This window comes from Neopsephotus bourkii, unplaced genomic scaffold (genome assembly GCF_033783945.1).
Source record: "Neopsephotus bourkii isolate Nb327-2 ecotype Australia unplaced genomic scaffold, CSIRO-AGI_Nbou_v1 NB_1749, whole genome shotgun sequence".
Lineage (NCBI taxonomy): Eukaryota > Metazoa > Chordata > Aves > Psittaciformes > Psittacidae > Neopsephotus > Neopsephotus bourkii.
In genome coordinates, this window is record NW_026902223.1 from 6,876,450 (window position 1) to 6,899,528 (window position 23,079).

The following is a 23,079-nucleotide window of genomic DNA, read 5'->3' on the forward strand; positions in this document are numbered from 1 at the left end:
CTAAGCAATGCTTTAGTTACTCTGATATCACTGAACTTTTGTGTATTTCAGATCTTTTACTGATGGTCCTCAAAAAAAGCACAGTAGTGCAGTCATGCCTTGAAAGTGGCACACATATCCAACTAAACATAGAGCTGCTACAAGCCAAAATCCAAGTTATTTAAACCTGCATCCACGAATGAGGATGTTTGGGGCATCTCTCAGAACACTCAGCAATGAAATCGTTAGTACTGACCTCGTACGCATCTTAACCTCAGAATTAACAACCTGACGTGTTAATTCATGCTTCCAAGCATGAGCTCCTACCCAGTACAAACTCAGAGGCCAGGCTATCAGTCTGTAGTGGCTGGATGTTTGGCAGCCGCACTGTTCGAGTTGGTTTGTGCAGTCAGTGCTGTGTGGCTGCAGCCTCCCACATGTACTCCATTGCAGTGGTAACAAGCACTTGTGTAGTGCAACAGACTGGGGAAGTGATGTGCAGAACAGTTCAGGGAGGTGGTGGTGGTGCATTTTTCACCTGTCTTAATTCACTGGTCAGCAACACAGACACACAGCAAATGCAGGGTACGAGTCTAGAGCTGAGACAAGCAACTAAGGAGACAGGAAGGGAAGGAAAGGAATAGGGCAGGCAGTGCCATGAAGGAAACACCCTCCATTCCAGTTTCAAAAGACACAAACTGCTCTACAATTCCTCCAACAACCAACCCCAAAACTCACATAAACAAGAGTTAATCTTCCCCTTGCATGAAGTTTCATCTAGACAGAGTTAAACAGAGCAGCCTACGGGAACAGGCAGACAAGAGCTTGAGAAGCAGTACACAGGTAGTCCTGCAAAGGGGCAGCAAAAACCGAAGACTCAACTGAATGTAAGTGTGTAGAAGGGAAATGGGGAAGCAGAGTGAGGTACACAGCTGAGGCTGACCAAGGTATTTGCGTCTTCTGGGGACAGGCTTATTTGGGCAAGTGGTAAGACAGCTTTGTTTCAAGCTGTACACAAATTGAAACTGGGACCTTTAATGAGCAAGAGAGAAAGAGAAGTTACCTTGAGGTCACGCAGCCAGGTTAAGCTAAACCTCATACTGATCCTGGTAAGACATCTGAGGATTCCTGCAGCATAGTCAGAAAAGCCACAGACCTAATGCATGAAACAGCTGTTGAGTTCAGGGACACTCACAAGAAGTACTGGTGGGCTGATCAAGTCTGTTTCTGCTCCATACTTCCAGCTGCTGGTCCTTCTGACAAGCTGGATTCTTTATGGGTTTATCACTGCCATGCATAGCAAAAAGTCAGCCCTTCCATCCAACCACACATTGTGAAACTGCACATGAGAAGAGCTGGGCTTTATGACTACATGTTTAAAAATCACATGGCAATACCAGTGCACTGACATCGAACCTTTTAGACATAGGATGTCAAGCAAGTGTTAACTGCGATATCCTTTCTGTAACAACTGCATTAACAGCATTTTCTACGAAGAATCAACACTCACTGATTTCTTGCACATCTCAGGCACAGACATACTTTTTTTGCCAGTCCCAAGAGCATATAACTGCAGTCTGCATTTGCAAGTACAGAGAAGGAAAAACCCCAGTTCCACTGCCCTCAGACAGCTGCCCCAAATGTCACCACCATTCAGTTCAGACCCCACCTGCAAAGGCTGATCTCTTTGGCCAATGAAGCTGAAGTCTGCCATTTCCTGTTAGCACCAAGAAGGTTTCACAGCCGTAGTGATCTAAGGATAGATTATCGCTGTCTATTTGAAGTGCATTTCCTCCAGCTTCAAAATGCATCAGTAACTCCCCGCCCATGCGTTTCAGTCCCTGCCCTACTGAAAGAATGAAGTAAATGGTGCTGAAATCTCATTTTGAGGTGAAAACTGAGAATTCCAGGTGAGGAGCCCTCTACAAACAGCTGTCAGTCCATGCAAGGAAGCTGTATTTCTTCTTCTTGTTAGGACAGGCAGCACCAGTTACACCTACATCTTTGGGACAGCAGAACTTAGCTGTGGCTGTAAAATTTACCAGGCATACAGGCAGAGAACAAGATGATACAAATGCCTGTGGGACAGAAGATACTGGTCTTCATTAAGCAGACTTCACACACCAGCAAAATGGGAAAGACTGACTAGTGATAATTAGACCAAGAAATAGGCTTTAAAATACTGAAGAAAGCCCCTTCACTTTACTGCTGTTACAAAAGCCCAGCCTCCAATCTCCAGGCTACGTGCACTTCTCAGGTGTAAGGCTTACTGCAACCACCAGACAGCACAAAGACTTGCCTCATCAACGCAGAGCCTCCAAACTCTGTTTGCTAGCATTTAATCAGGATTCTTAATGCTTCTTGTTTATAGAGACAACCCTTCCCTCATAGTGACTGCAATCTATCCTCTGCTTTGTCAAGATTCAAGCTTCAGGGGAAGTTTTGCATTTACTACAGGAAGGGTTCACTGTGCTCATTTGAATTACGCTCCTCTTACAACAGAGGAGATATGGCTCATGTCAAGCAAAGTCCACAAATCCTCAATGTCTTTACTTTTCCTTCAGCCCTTTACAGCTCCTCACAGAAGCTGCTACTGGAGGAGTGTCACAGAAACAGCCCTTACATCACCATCTATTCCCCCTTCCTCCTCCATTACCCCAAATGGAACAGGCATGCTATCACTAAGCCAGCTCATGCAATTCTTTATTCTTTGCAATTTCCTACCTCTCATTTGAAAAACAAATACTTCACTGTTATCTAAAAATATATTAAAACATTGCCAGCAACTCAGCACTCAAAGCAAAACAACCATCACCACCCAGTGTGAACGCACAATAGAAGCAGCCGTTTTGGTAAGGCAAATTTTTAAGGAGTTCTTAAGAACAGCAAGAAAAAGAATTCAAGTTACAAAAAGAAAGGGCTGCTCTATAATCAGCAAGAGAAGGCTGCTCTGCCATCATGAGACTTAGCCAAATGTATAGCCCCAGGACAGAGATGAAGGCTGAAGTCTGACATCAGCAAAAGCCTTCAGCAGCAATGCCAGTGTGGGGTACACTGAGAAGGCTCCTACACCAAAGCTGCTCCCCGCCAAGCGCAGCTCCTTTGAACCAAATCAAACACAGCCTTAGCTAAAAAAACCCCAAACCAAACCAAACTAAACAACAAAACCCCGAACCAAGAACAAAACCCCCCCCAAAAACCCAAAACCAACCAACCAAACCCCTCTATGGTGACCCCTTTCCCTTGACTGGTTCACAGTGCGCCTCTACAGATGTCTGCACTACCACAAGTGAGTGACACACAAAACACAGTATCCTGTTTTGGAATGCCAAGGCATATATATCCCCAAGGCAGTGATTCCAGAAGTGAAATTTGTCACAGAGCTACATTAAGCTTCTCCCAGCACTTTCTCCCCTCCAGCCTTTCATTCCCAACTCTGCATTCTCCATCCCCACCCTGTCCTGGCCCAAGTGTTTGAGAAGATAAAGACTGAGCACGGTGAAGATCATTTGGAAAGGCTCCATTTTTGCTAACATGCTCATTACCAATGGAGCTTGGTCACTTACACGAGTTTTGTATCAACAGAGAGCACAGGAATTAGCAACTAAAGGAAAAGCTTAAGTGCTCCTGTACTACAAAACAACAAAGCCTAATGTAGACTTACACGCTCTGTACTCTAGGCAGTCGGGGTAGCAACTTAAGTGATGTTCCTGCACCACATGCTTCTCCCTAAGCAAAACCAGGTCTAACAACATACCCCATCTAGTAAAAGGTCCAATTCAGATAACATGTAAAAATGACAGAACACAGAAGGAGAAGGAACTTCCTTCTTTCTGTCCCAGCTCTGATGTACTAACACATCTCATTCCTCTTCCTTTCCAATCTTCTTCCCAAAAGCAGCTTCAGGATAGAACATGGAAATTGCTTGATGTTCACAGATGGCAGTAGAACAGTCAGAGCAATATTCAAATGCTTTGAAGAGAGCTCCCTCCAGTAGCTAATCTGGAAGTCCATCAGTGTAGCACTCTCAAATAGCCGAAGAATCTGTTCGAACAGGAGTTACGATAAAACCCAAATCTCTTAAAGACAGAGAACCATATTTGCTTTGTAACTCCCACAAGCATCAGCTGTCACTTCGCTTTCTTTTCACTTACAGGCTTGAAGAAGCAACAACACTTGCTTCATAAGTGGTCCTGAAACTGTGCAGAAAGGACAGAGCTTCTCCGTAAGTTGGAGACAAAGACCTCTTGTAATCCTCAGAGTCCACCTAACAACGTTTGCATTAGTGTTCACAGTAAAACTTACTAGCCCTGTGCAGAAGAGAGTCCCTTTCTCCACCACAAAGTTAACGCTTTGCCATCAACTAATACTGACCCACCAGCAACAACAGTAATGTTGTGCTGTAGATACTAAAATGTTTGGGAAATCTGTGCTCCAATTCAGTTGTCCCTTCTTCATTTAAAATACACAGGTATGTGTTTTCCAGCATCTCGCATTAACTTGCGTGTACTTGCAATGAGATCAGGAGACACTCCGTTAAGTTGTATGGTTTTCTGTGTCAAACACTGGGATAAAACTCTGGAAAAATCCCAATTTCTTTTCAGAAAATCTAGAAAAAAGAAAATAATTCTAACCTATCACAAACTAAGGATTTCCAGAAGGTGTTTTGTTTAAGCTGAAAATGCAATTCTTAACAACCATTTCTTATTCGTTGTCATATATACAGGGTGAATTTCATCCTTTGTAACTCAAAGGAGTTGATTTACTCATCATTTTAGACAGCCTGTTCAGACAAAAGAACCCCAACAACCAAACCCAACAACAACCAAGTGTATTAATCTCACTAGGAAAGCCTTTGAGAGCTTCATTATTTCAGGGTAATATAAAGCTTTAGTGTGAGGTTTGCAGAACACACCTCCATTACCTTTTCAGTCCATGCTTTGGCAGCTGCTGAAGAAAGAGTTAACCCCAGGACATTTTCAGATCTAGAGACTAAGCCTAATGAGATCAGAATAATAAGATTACCATAATCTGCCTCACACACGTAGCTCGGATCAGCCCTAATCTCTTCATATTGAGACAGATGGAAAAAGCATGAAATCAGAGATAACAGGAGGCCAATTTCCTAGAATAAGCAGCTTTGTAAGGAGCACTGTAGCTCTAAGTCAATATTTTTCTAGGTCTGGACCCGTTTAGCCAAGTCTAACACAACATATTGGAAGGGAGAATCAGGAACTCCAAATCCATACTCCATAAGCAATAATAGTAATACATTAATGTAATTATAATATACTGCAGAATATTGAATGTACTGAGACTTTAGCCAATCCCATTCCCAGATGCTTTAACTGGGAACACTGAGTAAAGAGCCAATACTTTGAAAAACAAGGATCTCAAAACTGAACGCGACTGGAGACTGCTCACTGATTTTTACTACAAGGTGGATAAACAGTGTGAAGATGGCAAATCGCATCTGTGACCAGTTTGCCACAGAGCAGGCACAGGAAGGGACAATTTTAATCTTAGTTTAAGATAGCACATTAAAGAGATGCACATAAAGATGGAATGACCCCTTAACTCTTCTGTTCTTCAGGATATGAGTATTGGTGAAGGGAGAGGGGAAGCATGGAATAGCCTCAGATATACAAGATAACTGAGGGTGACTATCGTGGCCACTATCCAGATACCTCAGCAGAACCTGGCCAAGAATCAGCAACAGAGAAACTTAGAGAAAAGGAAGAAAAGCATGCTAGATTTTGGCACTAAATAGGATCAGCAATATGCCTTCAGATTAAATAAAACTTTTAAGGGAAACAGAGGTAAGCAAGAGATCACACAAAGCATTAAAACCAGACTTGTGGCTATAGGATAAATGGAAAATGATTTTTCAAGCACCAAACAGCTCTTAACTTTTTCCAGAACAAAAGGCCTATGCTGTAGGTCAGCAGAAGCCTCAGGCTCTCTGAATCAAAGCAACATGAGACCTTTGAGGCTGGATGTGCAGTTCAGCAGCAGTAGTGTCAGCTAGTAATGCAAAGACCTGAGAAAGGAAGGGAAAGATAAAGGCACCACAAAAATCCCATCTCTTCCCGAGCAGGTTCAGCTGCCAGTTCAGACTAATTGCACCCATAACTCTTAAGAGTACGTCAGCAGTTTGTATGTATCTGCTCTAAGCCAGTAATTTTACAATACGTCTTAACTCAGCCCACAAAAGGCCTGTTCACACTCTTACAGCCCTCATGATTTTGTCATGTATTATATAGACATGGCCACAGTTAATGATTTGGTTGGCATCCACATAAAGCTCCTTCTATTGCCTCAGCCCTGTGTATCTGCATAACTTGCTGCCTGACCTCTTATCTGTGCACTTGAAATGTTAAATGTAACTCTCCTTTGGGGGGAGGACAGGCAGATGTGCACTCTTCCCCCATTTCCTTTTGGGGTGATTCACTGGCAAAAGCCAGAAGAGAAGACCTGATCACATGAGTTCTACAGGGCTGGTCACTCAATTCTGTCCACACAGAAAGGACAGCAAAACCAACAGTAGTGGAACTTCAGGTCATTTTTTGCTATCAGAGTCCTAACCTACCTGCATGTAAACAAACCCTTGCTTAAACCAAGACACTTTCATAATGAGATTATAAATTCACTTATAAATCAGCACTGACTAAAATCAAGAGAAATCAATGAAGCTTAGCTTGCCCTGTACAAATCAAGGCAACTCCAGTGCATACAACTAACAGCATTAGTGATGCAAGAGCTCAGCTTTCCACAGTATTAAACCCCAACATTTAAGGCACCTGAATACTAATGTAGCACTAAGGACTGCAACTGTATTCATCAGAGATTTGTTAGGGGCAGGGTGATGCTTTTAATTAGTGTCTTTTTGATGGATATAGCTTACTGAATCTGCTTTTACTGATTTATGTCTAGCAACATCTTAAACTGGAGAGGAAATGTACAGGTACTTGGCTTGGCTGATCTTCACAGTGAGGATATGAAGAGAGACAGGAACTCTTCTTGTTTTCCAGTAACTGCAAAGCTGCTCAGACTTCCTCTCTAGCGGGGCACGCACACAGACACAAGAGGAAGACACTTGCAAATGGTTTCTGATCAGAACCCTGAACATCATCTGACTCATTCCTGCCACATTTGCATAACGCAAAGCACACCGAGAGGTCTTGCAATGAGAGCAGAAGTGTGGTATCAAACTAAGCACACTGAGGGCAGTTTGAATAATGGGCTCTAGAACATTATACCCACTTAAAAACACTTCAGAATACATGAAATGAAACAGAACCAAACAAGAAGAAATGAGATGAAGCTTTACTGTAAAGCATTACATTAGCACCACTGATTTTCCTGCCCACATTACACTGAATAAGGGAGAAACAGAGGGTAAGAGAGGCCCTTTAATGAAAAAAGGTTTGCAGGGGGCTTGCTTTTAGAGGCCTGAGATGGCACATTGCCATTTCCTTGCACCCAAGTTTCAACCCAGCTCTCAGCAGGGCATCAGCCACACTTTAAAACACAGAACACCAAACAAAACACACCCAACCTGGTTGGCTTTAGAGAAGGTAACAAAGCCACCAGCCAGCAACCAGGACCCTGCTGGTATTGCACTAAGAACCTGAAGTTAATGGCAGTTCAAACAGTCCATTCCTACACACAGTTCAAGCCACCACTGGAGGTTGTTATGAGATAGAACAGAGCTTTCACCCTCAACTCTGGTCATTTCCACCTGGTCAAGTTCTACTAAGAGAAAAATACTGCAAATAACAGATGTACTTAAGGACCATTGTTAGCCAAAGACATCAGGTACACTCCAGATTCAGACTTCTGGGATCAAAAATAAAAAACAAAACCCAAAAAAGGCAAAGAAACAAAAACAGGAAAAAGGGATTTCAGTGGATTTAGCACCTAAATAACCTTTGTGAAAGTATATTAAACCACAACTTTTCTTCCCAGGTTTTGATAAATGTTTCTAACAATATTAAAAGCCTGTAAAACCAATCTGCACCAACTGCCTGTGCCCCATCACCTTGCTAAAAGTGCCCAAGCACTGGTTTCAGATCTAATTCCTTCATTTCTTTTCCAGGTTTCCTTAACTCATGAAGGCTACAACCTGTATGTTAATATTCTTCATTTTATTAGGAAGACTTGGGTAATATACTCACTCCATCCATCCATCCATCCATCCATCCATCCATCCATCCTTCCCTCCCAGCTTTTCCCCAGCTGCCAGACACACCAGCCCTTCCTGCATGAAGCTTCTCCAGCGCTTTCACAGTGACTCGTGCCCTTTGCATACATAAACCTCAATAGGGAAATACACCAAATTCTATAAACACACACACTGGGGTTGGAGTACTCAGGTCTCTTGTTGATCTTTAATTCACCTTAACTTTAAGAAGAACTGTATGATTGTTTTCACTCTGCAATGGAATAATGAACTATTATATCCCAGAATCTTTTAATGACATTGAAGTTCAGCCTATTTTTGGGTCACAACAGGACTTAGTGAAAAGTGTTGGTTCGTTCCAATGCTAATCCATTTTTCTTTCTCCTCCAAACTCATCGTAGGATTTTGGTGCAATTTCTGGACAACCAACAGTCTATAGAATGAAACACCCTCAAACTCTGTACTCACCAAGCTGGAATAACAAAATTCAGTATTCCAGTGGCCTCAATTTAACCATAAAAAGCCCCAAAATTTCTGGCAAACCAGGAAAGATTGGCCTTTCAAAGAGAAAAGAAAACCACACACCCCACCAGAGCCTGTACAAATAGACTGGAAGAAGAACCTGCTTTGATAACTAATGCTAGACTGAGGAGCTGGAGAGAAGGCCAGCTGAACCATACACAAGGAATCAGAAGCTGAAGAATAAGGCTCATTCTTTTAAACAAGAAAAGCTATCCCAACTACACCTAATCCCCAAAAGAAGCCCATATGGAATGCCATAAGTCATCATGAACGGCAAAAAGTTAAAAGATACCAATAACCTCCTCTTTTGGAAAAGAAGGGGATGGACACCATGCAGTTAGGACCCCAGAGCTGCCTGATGGTCTGGAACATGGACTCATTCCAGCGTCACAACAGCATTCCTACCCTGACTTAAACTGGGGAAGCACACAACCCAAGAACTAAAAAGCAAGTTTAACTTGCATTCTACCCCAGAAAAAGCCCAAGCCCACAGCTGTAGGGACTTACTGAGAGGAAAATCCTGAATTACACACAATAGGGGAAGGGAGAGGGGAAAATGAGCAGCATAAAAAGAGAAGGGGGAGAAGGGAACATCTGCACATTGAAGAGATGCTTTAAAAAATTCCCCTTATGTTATGAAGTTCCTCTTTCACTTCAGAGCTAATAAAATAGCTTCAGTCCATGTACAATTCTGTCCATGAAAGGAAACTAAAAGGCTTAAATAGAATTTGCTCACACCAACTTAGAGTAGGAGAACTGTGTGTATTTATGAGACTGAGCCTAAAGTAGTCATTGTCATTCACTATCATATGGATTGGGAAAAGAAACACTTGTCCTAAGTTACTCAGGGGTAGGGAAAAAGCCAGTACACTAATACAGGCATAATTTAAAATAGATGCACTACCTACAATACCTCAGAGGAACAGAGAAATAGAAACCTGATAAGTAAGTACTGATACATGCTTCTTTCTTTTTCTCTCTTTCTTTCCTTTTTTATTAATATAACATACTATTACAAACACCATCAATCTCTACACGAGAAGTCTATAGGTGCTTTCTTAGCTAACAGGCAAAAAAGAAAATCCAAGAGGCTCTTTAACATGAATAATGCAGAAATGCAGATTCTAAATGCCAAAAGCAGTAACTTGCTCCAGAATCCTGGAATCAAGGCAGCTGAGGCACCAAATTCTTTATGGAAAAGCTCAGAGATAACTCAAACCATCTCCTAATTAGTGGCTCAAATTAGAAGGAACTGTTCCAGGTCAAGAACAAATTAAAACAAGAATAGAATTCGTTCAGGCTCCATAGTAGTAACCTGGAAGGGATATCAGAATGCAGGTCACTCACACCCTGGGGTATATTATTTGACCACAGACTAATTTTAAGCTCCCAAGTATGTTACAGCAGCACAGTGTCTCCATTGTAAGTCTCAGTAAAAACTAAGGCACTGAAACTGTCCCTTACTGGGAGATTCCAATCGGGAGATCAATGCCTTGACCACACAGAAGTCCCCCCAGGGCCCTGACAAAGGGTCAATCGTTCCTACACAGCCAAATAGGATTTTAGGCCATGTGTTAGCTATGGATGCATTCAAAAACCTTCCCAAAAGTGGAGTTCCGAGAAGACCTCAATAAGTAAAGCCACCTCAAGCGTGCTCACAGACCAGGATCAGACCTTATCAGCAGGTATCAAAAACGTATCTTGCACTATGACAGATGCCAGCTGGTCCCAGCTGGTCTGCAGCCATAAAGCCTCCCTGGAATGCAGCTCTTCAGTTCAGCTGACTGTCAAGCAGCTGTTTGGAAGCTGTGCTCTTCTGGCAAAGCTATAAAGCAAAAAGCATCTTCACCTCAGAGCTCCACTTAATCAGTGGCAAGAGAGAACAAAAACGTAACTCCATATAGAAGGCAGATGAATCACTGATTGAGAGAAACTAGAAGAGTTGCAAGGCCAAGACCTGAACTTTTCTTGGGTTTATGTGGGTTGCTTGATTTCAAAAGAACAACTCATGTTTTTTGGCTACTCATCTCACAAACACACTCACTAACAACACAGAATCCCCTCTGCTCAGTGGCGTGATAGAAGGTTAACATGGAAAGCAAGGGGTCGGTGTCCACAATGGAGGGAGGCTGTACCACAGGGATCCCAGGAAAGGCTGTGCTGCTTAACAGCTTCACCAGTGAGCTGAAAAGCTGACAGAGAAGTGGCAAAGTTCACCAAGACATACTTGAACCTTAAAATTCATGAGTTGCATGGATAACTTAGTACTAAAAGACCAAGTGATAAATGTCAGATTGAATACAACATGTGAAATAACATGCATGAGGAAAAACACAGCCAAACCCCCAAAGAACTGTAACTATACAAAGCTATGTTTTAAACCAACTATTACTCCTCAGCAAATACCCCAGAATCATGGAGGCAGTAACCTGAAAACAGATTAGAAACGTTACCTAATATTCCATATGAAAGAACCAAATGATTTTGATTCTGTAGGTGTGTTCTGTGTCAGGCTCTGAATTCTGTAAGTACCTACACTCAATCCATCTCGAGAAACACCGAAATAAACTAAAGCAGTTGAGAAAGGAACAAAGATAAAGCAAGTATGGGATGGTTTATGCACTATAGGATAGCAGACACAAGAGGACATCTGCAAACATACTATTCTCAGTACAGGAAGAGAGATTTTCCTGCTGTCTCTTGCAAGGGGAGGAGGACAGAAGCAGGGGGGAAGTCAATAACATTACCAGGTAGGATGTTTCAAACCGACAAAGGGAATCACTTTTTTCCACACAGTACACATTTACATGATGAGAATTTAATGCTATCGCATACATATGGACTCAAAATGGGTTTAGAAAGATACACAGAAGGTGTGACCATCAGTGGCTGCTAAAACATAATAGTCCAGGTATAGCCTCCAGCTGAGAAAGTCACTAAAGCCTGCCTATGGGAAGTCAAGACCTTCTGCAAGGAGGATGATGATGCCCAATGCTAAATGTCTCATCCCAAACAGCCAGCACTCCAGGGGTCCATCTAGCCCAGTCTCTAATGGCAAATAAGTACAGATATTCAAATAAGAACAGAGGAAGGTGTCCCTGCCCATGGCAGGGGGTTGGAACTAGATGATCTTTAAGGTCCCTTCTAACCCAAACCATTCTATGATATGTGTAAAGAGCTTCCTATTATGTTTAATCATGAAAATGGCATATAGTGCACTTCAGATGGAAACTGCTCTCAGATAATAGAGGACAGTATTTTAACATTATGAAGGGTAGAATTTACTTCCACAGGAGAATGCTTAAAGCATTAATCCATTATAAAGGTATAATAAATGTAATGTTATTCATGGCAACAAACAGCGAGTAGGAGAAAGTTGGCTAATACTGGTAGCTGACAACATGGTACAAGAGCCATGTAAAGGGTCAGCTCAGACCTGTCTATGAGAGTGCTGCAAACCACTGCCAAACCCAAGCACACTCCAGCAGTGTTCCTTCTTCCTCCACTAGGACACGGGAGTTATTTTCACTCATTTGGGTGATGCCCCTCAAGCCTCCTCCCAGTTAGTGACCATGACTGAGGGAATAAAAGGTGATTGTGCAAGAGTTTGATTAGGAATTGCCAGATTTCTCACTTTGGACTGCAATCCTGAACAAAACCACCTAAGCCCTGTCAGATTCAGAGCAAACTAAGAAAGAGGTAGAACCATATTTGCTTTGTGAGGACTTTAAGCTAGGGAGCCCAAAAGGATCTAGAACTGCACCCTTAGATATGGCCACAGTACACTAATGTGCAGTTCATGCTAGTCACCCTGGCTGGGTTTCAGTGCTGGCCAGGCTGCAGAGCAGCTCTTTTCTCAACATTTATTTAGTAACTTCAGCTTTTTTCAAAGTTAAAAATCATTTTTCTTCTCCATTAATAATCATATGGGGAAACTTATTACTCCTGATGCAAACAGCACCAACAGCATCTCTAATCTTCCTGCAGCATCTCGCACATGTTTGTAATCCAAACAGAGGCGAGTGGAATGAAACCCAAGCTCTCCATGGAAAAGAAAGTTCAAGCAAGTTTATAGAAACATCGGAAGCCTCTTTTTACCTATGCTCTTCCTTTTTACATTACCTAAATAAACTGAGGGGAGGTAACAGCTTGCAAGATGTCCAGACATATCAAGCTGTGAAGGAAGGGTGGAAGCTGTGTCAACTATAAGCACTGTGGTTAGCTCTGGTTTTTCTGACCCTGTGAAGAGAGTTAATTTTAACCTGTGTCTTCCTAGGTAGAGTCCCAACAGTCTTCACCCATCCTGCCACAGAGCAAGTTTACACTCTCAACCTAAAAGGCAATTTTCAGGAAAAGAAAATGAAGAATGCATCACCTCTTGCTAAGGAGTAAGGAATTGTCAATATGGTTTGATGCTGGAAGAAGGTTTAAGCACCCTGGTACAAATGCTCAAAACATTAGTTTTTGACAAGCTGTAGTTTCATGAGAGGTCAGAAAGAGGCATCAGTGCAAAATGTATCTTGAGAAATAAGGACAGAAGTGAAGGCAAGGAGGAAGCAAAAGCAACTTCTGCTTCCTCCATTCCAGCACTCAGAAGAGAGCCTGAGCTGCCAGATCAGGCTTTATCACTTCCAGGGTTCATCTTAACAAAGTATTCTTCAAGGACATGCAAAACAGTACAGAAACAAAACATTCAGCTGTGGAATATCCATACAAGTTCTCCTGATACAGCCTGAACAAGGCATGTTTATCACGCTGACGTTCCTCTCACCAAAACCCAAGTAGTGTTTGAAGGCAAGGTTGGGAAAAACATTTTAAATGCCAAATTTCACCTTTGAAAGTTTTATTGTACTTCTCTCCTTTGCTGCACCTCCTCCTCATTTCTTCCCTTCCTCTGCAACTGTAGGACACACTTTGAGCACTTTGGCCTTCCCTCTCTGCCCCCATCAAGACACTTGGAGTTTCCCCTTACTAGTTATGCCTCAAGTAGTAGTAAAGATCAGAGCCCAAGATGTGAACAGGAGGTGAGGGAAATAAATACCTCTTAAGTCAAAGGGGAAGATTTTCCAGAGGAACCAGTGAAAGATGCAGCTTAAAATCCCTCCTAGTATTCTGAAATAAACTCACTTAAGGCTGGAACCTAAGCATAGCTCTTTCCAAGCAGACCATAATCAACTGTTAAAAACAGAAAGCAGAAGCCAGATGAAATGGTTAAAACCAAAGAAGTGTAGGGAACAAAAGAACACTCAAAATTTAACTGCACTGGAGCTCAGCACCAGTTGCAGGAGGTTTGAGTGCTGTGCCAGTTTCTCACAAAGCAGAAGGCTGAGTAGCTTAGACCACAAGTCTTCTGCACCAGCAGAGCTGCTAGGATTAGTGGAACCTGCTGGCTCATACATAACTCATGCAGAATTCCCCCCTTTCCTCCCAAGGGAAACAATTTTGCATAAGAGCAGCACTTTTTTTCCTTCCTCCGCATGTAAACCTGTGCAGTTTGAGTACAAGTCAGAGCAAGAAGTAGGTTGGCTCAATGCAGCAAGCATGAATTCCAGAGACAAATTATTTAAATCAGGGGTTTTAGAGACTAACAGCATAATTACAGTTCAGCTGAACTGCAGAAAGAAATGCTTTCTGTTCTGTGCACCAGGCCCAGCTGCAGCGGAGCCAACTGGCGGCTCAGGACAGAGCGTGCACACTGGCATGAACACATGCAAAGCAGCTAAATGAGGCAGGTACCCACTGAACACAGCTACTCTGCAAAGGATTCTCTTTCTCTATTTTGTTTATGAAGGTCAGTAAGGTTTGAACAGCACCATTATAAATTCCTCACTCTACACTGGCTGACAATGTACTTCCTAGACAAAAATAGCTTGTCCTCACTGTTGCCTTCTTTCAGTCACCAATCTGACCTGCCCCCATGGGATCAAAAACCTAATTGATTTGATGGATCTCCAAGAACAGGACTATCTGTTTTCCCAACCTCCAAGAGAGACAGAAGAATCCAGGATCAGGTTCCTGAAAGGGAAAAAAAGCCCCTTTGGTGTCCCAAGACATCTTTAAAATAGGCTTATATTGAGTAGCTACAGAAAAACACTATTATTTAAGTAAAGAGAGAAACAGGCTGAGGGAAATGATGAACACAACCATTTAACATGCAAATTTCAGATGCATGTAGTAAATAATAGGGAAGTATTGCAGAGTAGCATCTGGGGTGCAGGAACAGAATAAATATCCTCGAAATCATTATCTTTGAGCAGTTTTGGGGAATGTCAGTTCACTTCTTGCTCTATTAGAGCTCAGCAGTACAAGCCCATGTGTTTAGCACATGTCACCATGAGAAAACACATTCTTAAGTTTGTTAAACCAATTCTCACTTGAGTTGTCAGATGGTGGCACCAATCATGCATATAAGACACAGGAACAAGTTCAGGCTCCACCACAGTCTGCTTCACAACCGGTTTTCTATGCCATCTGAACACCTACTCTTATGAGGTGTTACAAGATGACTTCAAAGTTGAAGGCATGTGTCACTCATGAGCAGTGCTTTAAATACTGAGCACCAGGGCATGAGCCTAGAACCTTAACAAACAAAGAGCAGCTTGAGGCTTGACAGATTGAGATCGACAATGCTGCTGTTCCACCTCCAAAGATACAGCTATTCGAGGGGAAGGAACAACTCACATGGTAGGTAATGCAAAAAACACCCTAAATAGCACAGAAAGTGTTCTCCCATTTTTCTTCCCCAAGGCCCAAAGCATCTAAAATAACACATTTTACTTCCTTGTATATATTCTAGTCACTAATGTTTGCCCAGCTTGGGAGATAACATTAACTGCCACTGCAGGGCCAGCAAAGGAAATGAAAAAGCAAGAAGCACTGTGGGATAAAGCTGCAGATGAGAACTCAAGTATTAAACTCCTGCATTAAACAGCTTGCTGATCTGCACAGAAATGCTGAATGCATACACTCACCTACTCATCTGCATTTTGAATTTAACAGAATCTTCAGAGTAAACTGGAACTGATAGAGATCAAAGGCAGCTTTCTTAACAAAATGCTAAATAAAGCAAGTAAAAAACCCCAAAACATTGAGAGCTGGTACCTCTTTTCACTAGAGAGCCAGTGAAATGGCTTACTTCTGTGTAAAAGCTCCATTTCTAAATCCATAAAATCAGGTATCAGAGAAAAAATAAATGCATTTCTTTGGTCACTTCTCTACATTCACAAGTCATGGCTTTATCTCCCTGGTCCAGCACCTATCCCATCAGCACTGAAAGAAGGGAGTGAAAGCAATGGGAAGCAAGAAGGGAAACAGGCTTATCCTTTGCTACACACAGCTAATTCAGACCTCCATAGCAGCCTGCTCAGACATTAATGCATCGCATCCCCTGTAACCCAGCATGAAGCACAGGCCAAGTATGTTAGTTTTGAATCCCATAATGTGACGATCATCACTCCAGTTCCCTGGAAGGTAGCTTACCTATGACCACAGAAGATACAGTCCCATCTCTTGACCATGCAATGCAGACATACCTATAAACCTGTAAGCAGAGGGGTGACAAGAGTCCTCACAGCTCTGCTTGGTGCTTTAACTACACTCTGCTGGCAAACCCAAAGGACATTCTGCACTTCAACACCACAGACCAGGAGAAATGTGATGCTACATACACAGTCACACAGGGAAAACTCAAACAGAACTCACCTCAACAGCTCATCAATGTTGCCAAATCCTTTTCTGACATCTGTTTCATGAATGGCTTTAAATGTGTTTTGTTGGAGGCAGGTAGTAGGGTGTGTTTGGGTATTTTAACACTGTTTATTGTTATGGTTCCAGAACTAGCCCTGATTTTTCAAACCTTTCAAGACCTACATAAATAAATTACGAATATAGAAAAGGTTTTAACTGAGTGGTAACCAGCAAGTATGGCAAAATCTGGCATCAGAAGTATAACAGCTTTAAATTAACCCAACAGCTCAGTCTCACAGCAATTGTGAGAAAGTCCTAATGTTATCTTTAGTCTAGATGTATTTGTGAAATTCATCAGGTTTGGTAAATTACACTCCCTTTTTACTCAGTGGAAGATTGGAAGATTTTGGCTCCAGTGTTGTTAGGGAGCTAATGTTTCATTTTCAAAGAAACAGAATTAGTTTCACCCAGTGCATTTTGTTCCTGAGGTTTAGGCTTTAGCTATTGATTTCTGGTATGTAGCCACTGGCAACTTGAAAGCACAAGGGATTTTATCAAGGGGTCATATAGTTCCCTGCTTATATTAGGCTGAGCTGCACATAGTCAAATTGGATTCCTTATCTCCTCTTGCTTAGTTGAATCCTTATTATAATAAGAAACCAGAAAAGTCTGAATTTCACTACCAACAGGACCCCTCCTCCTCCCTCAAATAGCAGGGCTCTGCACAGAAACTGGAAAACTATTAATACCACATTTATGACACTCTCAAGCCTTTATACATAATCCCTCTTTTCTTCCTCCAACTGAGATGAAGCTTTTACCATTTTAATTGAAATAATAATAAAAATTTAAGTGGGTCCATTAGCGCCTGGGATGTCCCCAGAAAAACTGATTTTATCGGCCTGAAATTCTCACCATAGAGTTATCATAAGAGAAGTGTCACTGAACCAGGGAGGAGAGGACATTTCTGTGCTGGCAGCAAACCAAGCCAAAAGCCCATCACACTGGCTGCAGTTTGACACATGTTGAACAAAGCAGATAAATCATTTAGCAAAGCAAAACTTGAGTTGCTGATTATGTCTCTGCTAACACCTCTCAGGGGTCTGGCACACCGGGCAGAACATGGACTTCACAGAGAAGCTGGAACTACAGCATTTCCATTACACTGGCAAAAGGCAGCTGGAGCTTTAGATGAGCATCATTTCTCCTGGTTATAACAGAGTGCAATATATGTTAAATCAATATAATAAATGAGCTGGGCTGACCACTAGCTTTAATCAGTGTTTTGTTTGACACTCAAACACCAGTAGCACGGAGCTGACAAGGGCCTGTTTCTCTCTGCTGTTAGTGACAAGTTTAAGTAATCATCACAAATAGCTTCTAAATAAACACAAAGAGGCTGTTTTTAAGGAAGAATGTGTTTACTGCTTGCTTGCAAAGCCCTTCAGTCCAGAACACTCCCTATTTACGTCTTCTGTACAGACACACCTTCAGCAATATAATCTTGCTCTAAGCAGGTCCATTCTCTTTTAGAAATACAGACCATGAGTGTGTTCTTTCTTGGGCAAACACACCTTGTGGAGGTTAGGTAGGTCCTTCCCACAACCCTGGGAAGTTCACTAATGAAACACATCCCACCTTCTCTCTGTAGGTTATTATGCACAGAGGAACAGTATTTGAGAAGTTGGTACTAAAAACATAGGCACTGCATAGCTAGGTAGACCAGAAGAATGCAACCTCTTATAGGAGGCATCTCTTCCTAACACAGAACTCCGACTGCCAGGCTGGCAAATTAACTCCATTTAAGATAATTATACTTGTCTTTATGAGTCTCTGTAATTATCTGAGGTTTGTGTTCTTTGACTGCAATATTGATCACACACTGATGACAAATACAATCTTTATCCAAGGCTGCGAGCCAAGGAACACAACCAAAGCACACTTCTGCAAATCAACCACCACATACAACAGTTACCACTCACAGCTCAGTCACAGAATAATGTAGGTTGGAACCTGCTCAGAACAGGTCTAATTAGATCAGCTTGCTCAGGGACCTGACTGGTATCTCCAAGGATGGGGATTCCACAACTTCTCTGGGCAACCCCTTCTGATACTTGACCTATTTCACTCTAAAGCACACAGGGCTTCAATTTCCCTTAACTCAGAAAACGGTTTCTCAGGTATTAAAATCAAGTCCACACCTGAGTCCACCTCCTTCCGGAAAAACAGGGAAGATGAAGGAATGTAAGGAAGGGAGAGAAGGATGAGAGTAAAAACAATTTCACCCTAAAGAAAGGAAGTCTTTGCAGTACTCCACAGCAAGCCATGGATTTCCATTCTCTAGCGCAGACACCACGATGTAACAGGCAATGCAGGTGAAGTCAAAGCCCAAGGATGAAGAAGGAGGGAGACCATGCTGCCCTTGTTGGGCAGATTCCTCCCTCTATTAAAAACTGTTTCACTGGATCCAGTCACACAAAAATGGTTTTCATGCAGGAAGTGAAAATGCCACCTCAGCATCAACTGTTTGCAAACACTCACTCCTCTTCAAGGCTGAGAGAAAGAAAAGGCTGGTGGGAAAGAAGCACGTGAGCAGAGCCTGCAGTGACTGTCCTGTGTTCGAGCAGAGTAGGGGAAAAACCCCATGACTTTGCTAAATGGAACTGTCAAGTGGTCAAGGTTCTACCAAGGAATTCCTTCTTTTAGCAGAGAGGGAAGCTGGTGTGTGCCACACCAAAGTGAACACCCCGAAAGCGAAAGATGCTGACCTCTATTTTAAACCACCACCTGAGCAATTTTCCTTACAAAAACTATCTGTAAGTGTCCCTGAATTCACTATGCTGACAGCTACAGGGAACAGGAACTTATTCAGTTCTTCAGAAGATCACTTTACAGCTATGCCCCAAGCCTGTGACATTAAGAAAAGAGAAAGAGGAAATGGAGCAGTGGTCTGTAGTTCTTTAAAAACGCCACAACATTCAGGATATGCATGAGTATGTTCAGTGCTTCTGCATTAACCATGCAGAAACGGTTATCAAAGCACCACAGTATTAACTGTACTCTTTGGATTAGATGTAGGAGGAATAGAGAAAAGAAATGATGATGAGATGAGACAAAGAATGATGATTTTTCTTCTCTCCTCCCCCCCATCTCCTGCCAAACCACCAGCAAGTATTAGCACACTTTAGGTCTGGATACTTGCCAGTTAGCAGAAAGGCCAACAAGACCAGAAGCTGCTGCAAATAGTTTTGGGGGACATAAAATCTAAGTAACAAATAGAGACTGAAGTTAGCTACTCCCAACTTCAATAAATAGAGCAATTGAAAGGGGAAAAGACTGAAAAAGCATCGTAGCAACCATCGACTATTACAAGTAAATAAAGTAGGAATCCCTCACTTTCATTTTATTTTTACTTATTTAAATACTAGCACAGGGCATCTTCACTCCAGACGGAACCAGAAACCTTTCCTTGCTCTGGAAAAGTAGTATTTAGTGTATTTAAAACATTTAAAGGTCAGCCTGCACCTCCTGAATACCAACACCACACACTGCTACAGAACCAGTGGACAACAGGGTAAGGGGATCCAGTGCACTGCCATGGTTTCAGAAGCACAGAGGCAGCTTTTGCCATGCAGTGCCCACACAAGCAAAGGCCAAGCACTTTTCCTCTTCCCTCAGCTGTTTTACAATTGCAAGCCAAAGGTCAACTATCTTCACTCACTTTTGGAAACAATCCACAAGATTACTAACAACCAGCTTAATGGCTACAGTTCAAATGCTGTTCAATCAAGCCCTGAGTATGTGGGTATGCAGCAGTAATGGCACCATGACATCATAGGCAAGTTATCTGCTGAGGTCAGAGCAAGTCAGTTGCATCTCTGCCTGCTCTCCCCACAGAGAGAAACATGAACTGCGTAAGGAGTGCGAATTAAAGTATAAGAGATTGTGCTCTTTCCTTTGCATGGTTAGGTATAACATCTCGCTATGGAACAGTCCTTTGCCATCATCCTCTTATGAAGAACTGGGGGTGGTTAGTCTGGAGAAGAAAAGGCCCAGGGGGGACCTTACTGCTTTCTACGACTGCCCAACGGGAGGATGGATCCAGGAGGGGCTGGGCTCTGCTCCCAAGGACCAAGGGATGGGACAAGAGGAAACGGCCTCAAGCTGCACCAGGGCAGGTTTAGATGGAGCTGAGGAACAATTCCTTCCCCAAAGGGTGCTCAGGCTGCCCAGGGCAGGGCTGCAGTCACCATCCCTGCAAGTGTTCACACACCGTGGAGACGAGGCCCACAGTGCCATGGGTTAGTGGTGGCCTCGGCAGTGCTGGGGAAAGGTTGAACTTGATGATCATAAAGGTCTTTTCCAACCTGTCTGATTCTATGATTCTATCATAGATGCCACCAAACTAATCTGCCTTTCTTGAGGTGCATTAAGACAGGTGTCTGGATTCAAAGAAGTCCTCACTACATGCTGAGTTATGTGTGCACCACAGCAAAAGGTATCTCAAGAGTGAATGTGCAGGTGCATTCAACAGGTTACAAATTTATTTCTCTTCCCAATTCATTTGAGGGCAGCAGGATTGACCAGCTTCATACAACAGCTCACATGAGGCACATGAATGGGATAACCTGAGATTTCTCAGTCGTGAACGAAGTATGAACAAGACAGATCTGACACGTCAGAGGGAAATTCATTTCCACAACTTGAAACACACTTGAAGTGACCCAGACTTTCAGAATGACAAAGCCCCCCAGAGGTTTGTCAGCCTGAATAAAGTGAACTGTAACGATTCTAATTGGGTTTGGCTTATTTGTCTGAACTTTGCCAGCTTCAGACAGTGACCCTCACCATGCTGCACAGGACTCAGCTGCGTGCTGAAGGATTCCTCAAACTCTCAAGAGATTCCACTGACCTTAGTGATAATCTTGAGCAGTTCACCATTTCTATAAATCAGTTTACTCCTCTATGGAGGAAATCTGTCAAGTTAGTAACCATTTTCAGAACGTGAGCTGAAATACAGTGTGAAGAACTGCTCATCAGCACTAAGAGGAAGTGTTCAGCCTACGGTTTGTGTATGGTAGGAAAACCCCTCTCTTTAGAAAAATGAAATGACTACTGTAGTGTAACACCATACATACACCATGTTTCTGTCACTGGGAACAATGTGTACCTGTGGGATGACATCAAGTGCTAGGACTCAGGAATACAGAATCACAGAATCATAGAATAGTGAGGGTGAAAAAGGACTTTAAGATCATCTAGTTCCAACCCCCCTGCCATGGGCAGGGACACCTCATCAGCCACTGCGTGTAGCTGTGAAAGTTTTAGCAGAGACTAAACTTTCCAAAGTCTAAAAAATAAGTTATTTTTTTCCTTTAATTCTCAGAGAAGAAAATGCTTTTAAATGAATGCAAATTTTACCAGATATTTTTTTCATGTACTTCAGTAAATTTCTGACCAAACTAGATCAAAATAATTAAGAATCCACTTTAAAATAAACCATATTTCATTATGCTTCAGTTTTTCCTTCCTGTTCAGAATGTGCTACAAACTGACCTCAAATACACTATGAAAGCTGAGGGTAGCAGTAACCCAAAACAGGCAAATACAGCTCAGGTTAAGAAAAATAAATGCAAGATTATCACAGAGGTTTCTAAAACTCTGACAGTCTTAAATGTTTAAAAGCAGCAAAAGGAAATATTCTGGTCTTTTACAACAGAGGAATTAAGGTGTACAGGTCTTTTTAGGCCAAGTATGAGACAGGCAGGAGCAAGATACACACAGATACAGTTATCTTAACAGTGGGATACATTTTTGCAACCTGTATCTGTTGATGGCTACACATTTTACTGCTCTTTTAACAAAGTCACAATTACGTTACTGAAATATCAGTTACAAAAGGCAAAAGTTTATCCATAAAGGTTGGGTTTTTTCCAACTTATATTCAAGAAACAGTTAAAATCAAGCCCTTCCCTAGCAAAAGTCTTGCGCATATGCATAATCCCATTGAGGTCTGAAGACTTGATTTGTCAGCACATACAGAGTTACAGCATTACATCTGCAGATAGGCACCTCTCAACACTGCTCCTATCTACTCAAAGCATTTGAGGAAGAAGCAGCTTAAAATACATCACACCAGAAGGGTAAAGCCCATCTTATGGGGAAATACTGACTCTGAATGAAGCTCCATTAAAGCATTCTCTAATATGGCTCTAAGGACGTGGGAGCAACAAAGCTCAGAGCTCTGCTTCACTGAGGTCAAAGCACTAGGGGGTTTTATCCAAAACAGAAAATTTTGGGCTTGTTCTGCATCCAGTTTTTTAAATAAAGCTTTAGAAATACAAATATGTATCAAATTCCTTAATACAGCCAAGATGAAGCCTAAAAAGCCTTTGATAATATTGAAAAAAACTATAGACCAGAATTCCTCTAATGCACTCCAGCATCCACTTACATCTGCACAGATCCATTAAATATTCAGCCACAAGCTTATCACTGGAGCTCATGAGGACTGAAGATAAAATTCAGTGCCAATATTTGACAGCCTGATGCTAAAGATTATCTACTGAGAAATAATCCAATCACTGTTCTTTGCTACTGGAATCCCTGGCAGGAGCAAAGGAAAGGAATATTAAACTGATCTTGATCACTTTAAGGGGTTTCCTCTCTTTGAAGGGAATTCAGCGTAGAGACCAGTTTGTACTTCTGCT

The 23,079-nt window shown here is 42.2% G+C and overlaps 1 protein-coding gene across 3 annotated transcripts in view; it reads right to left on the bottom strand.

The window, feature by feature from the left end:
• The window catches only part of GRB2 (growth factor receptor bound protein 2), a 59,005-nt gene that overhangs the window by 22,030 nt on the left and 13,896 nt on the right, over positions 1-23,079 (bottom strand). The window lies entirely within an intron of this gene.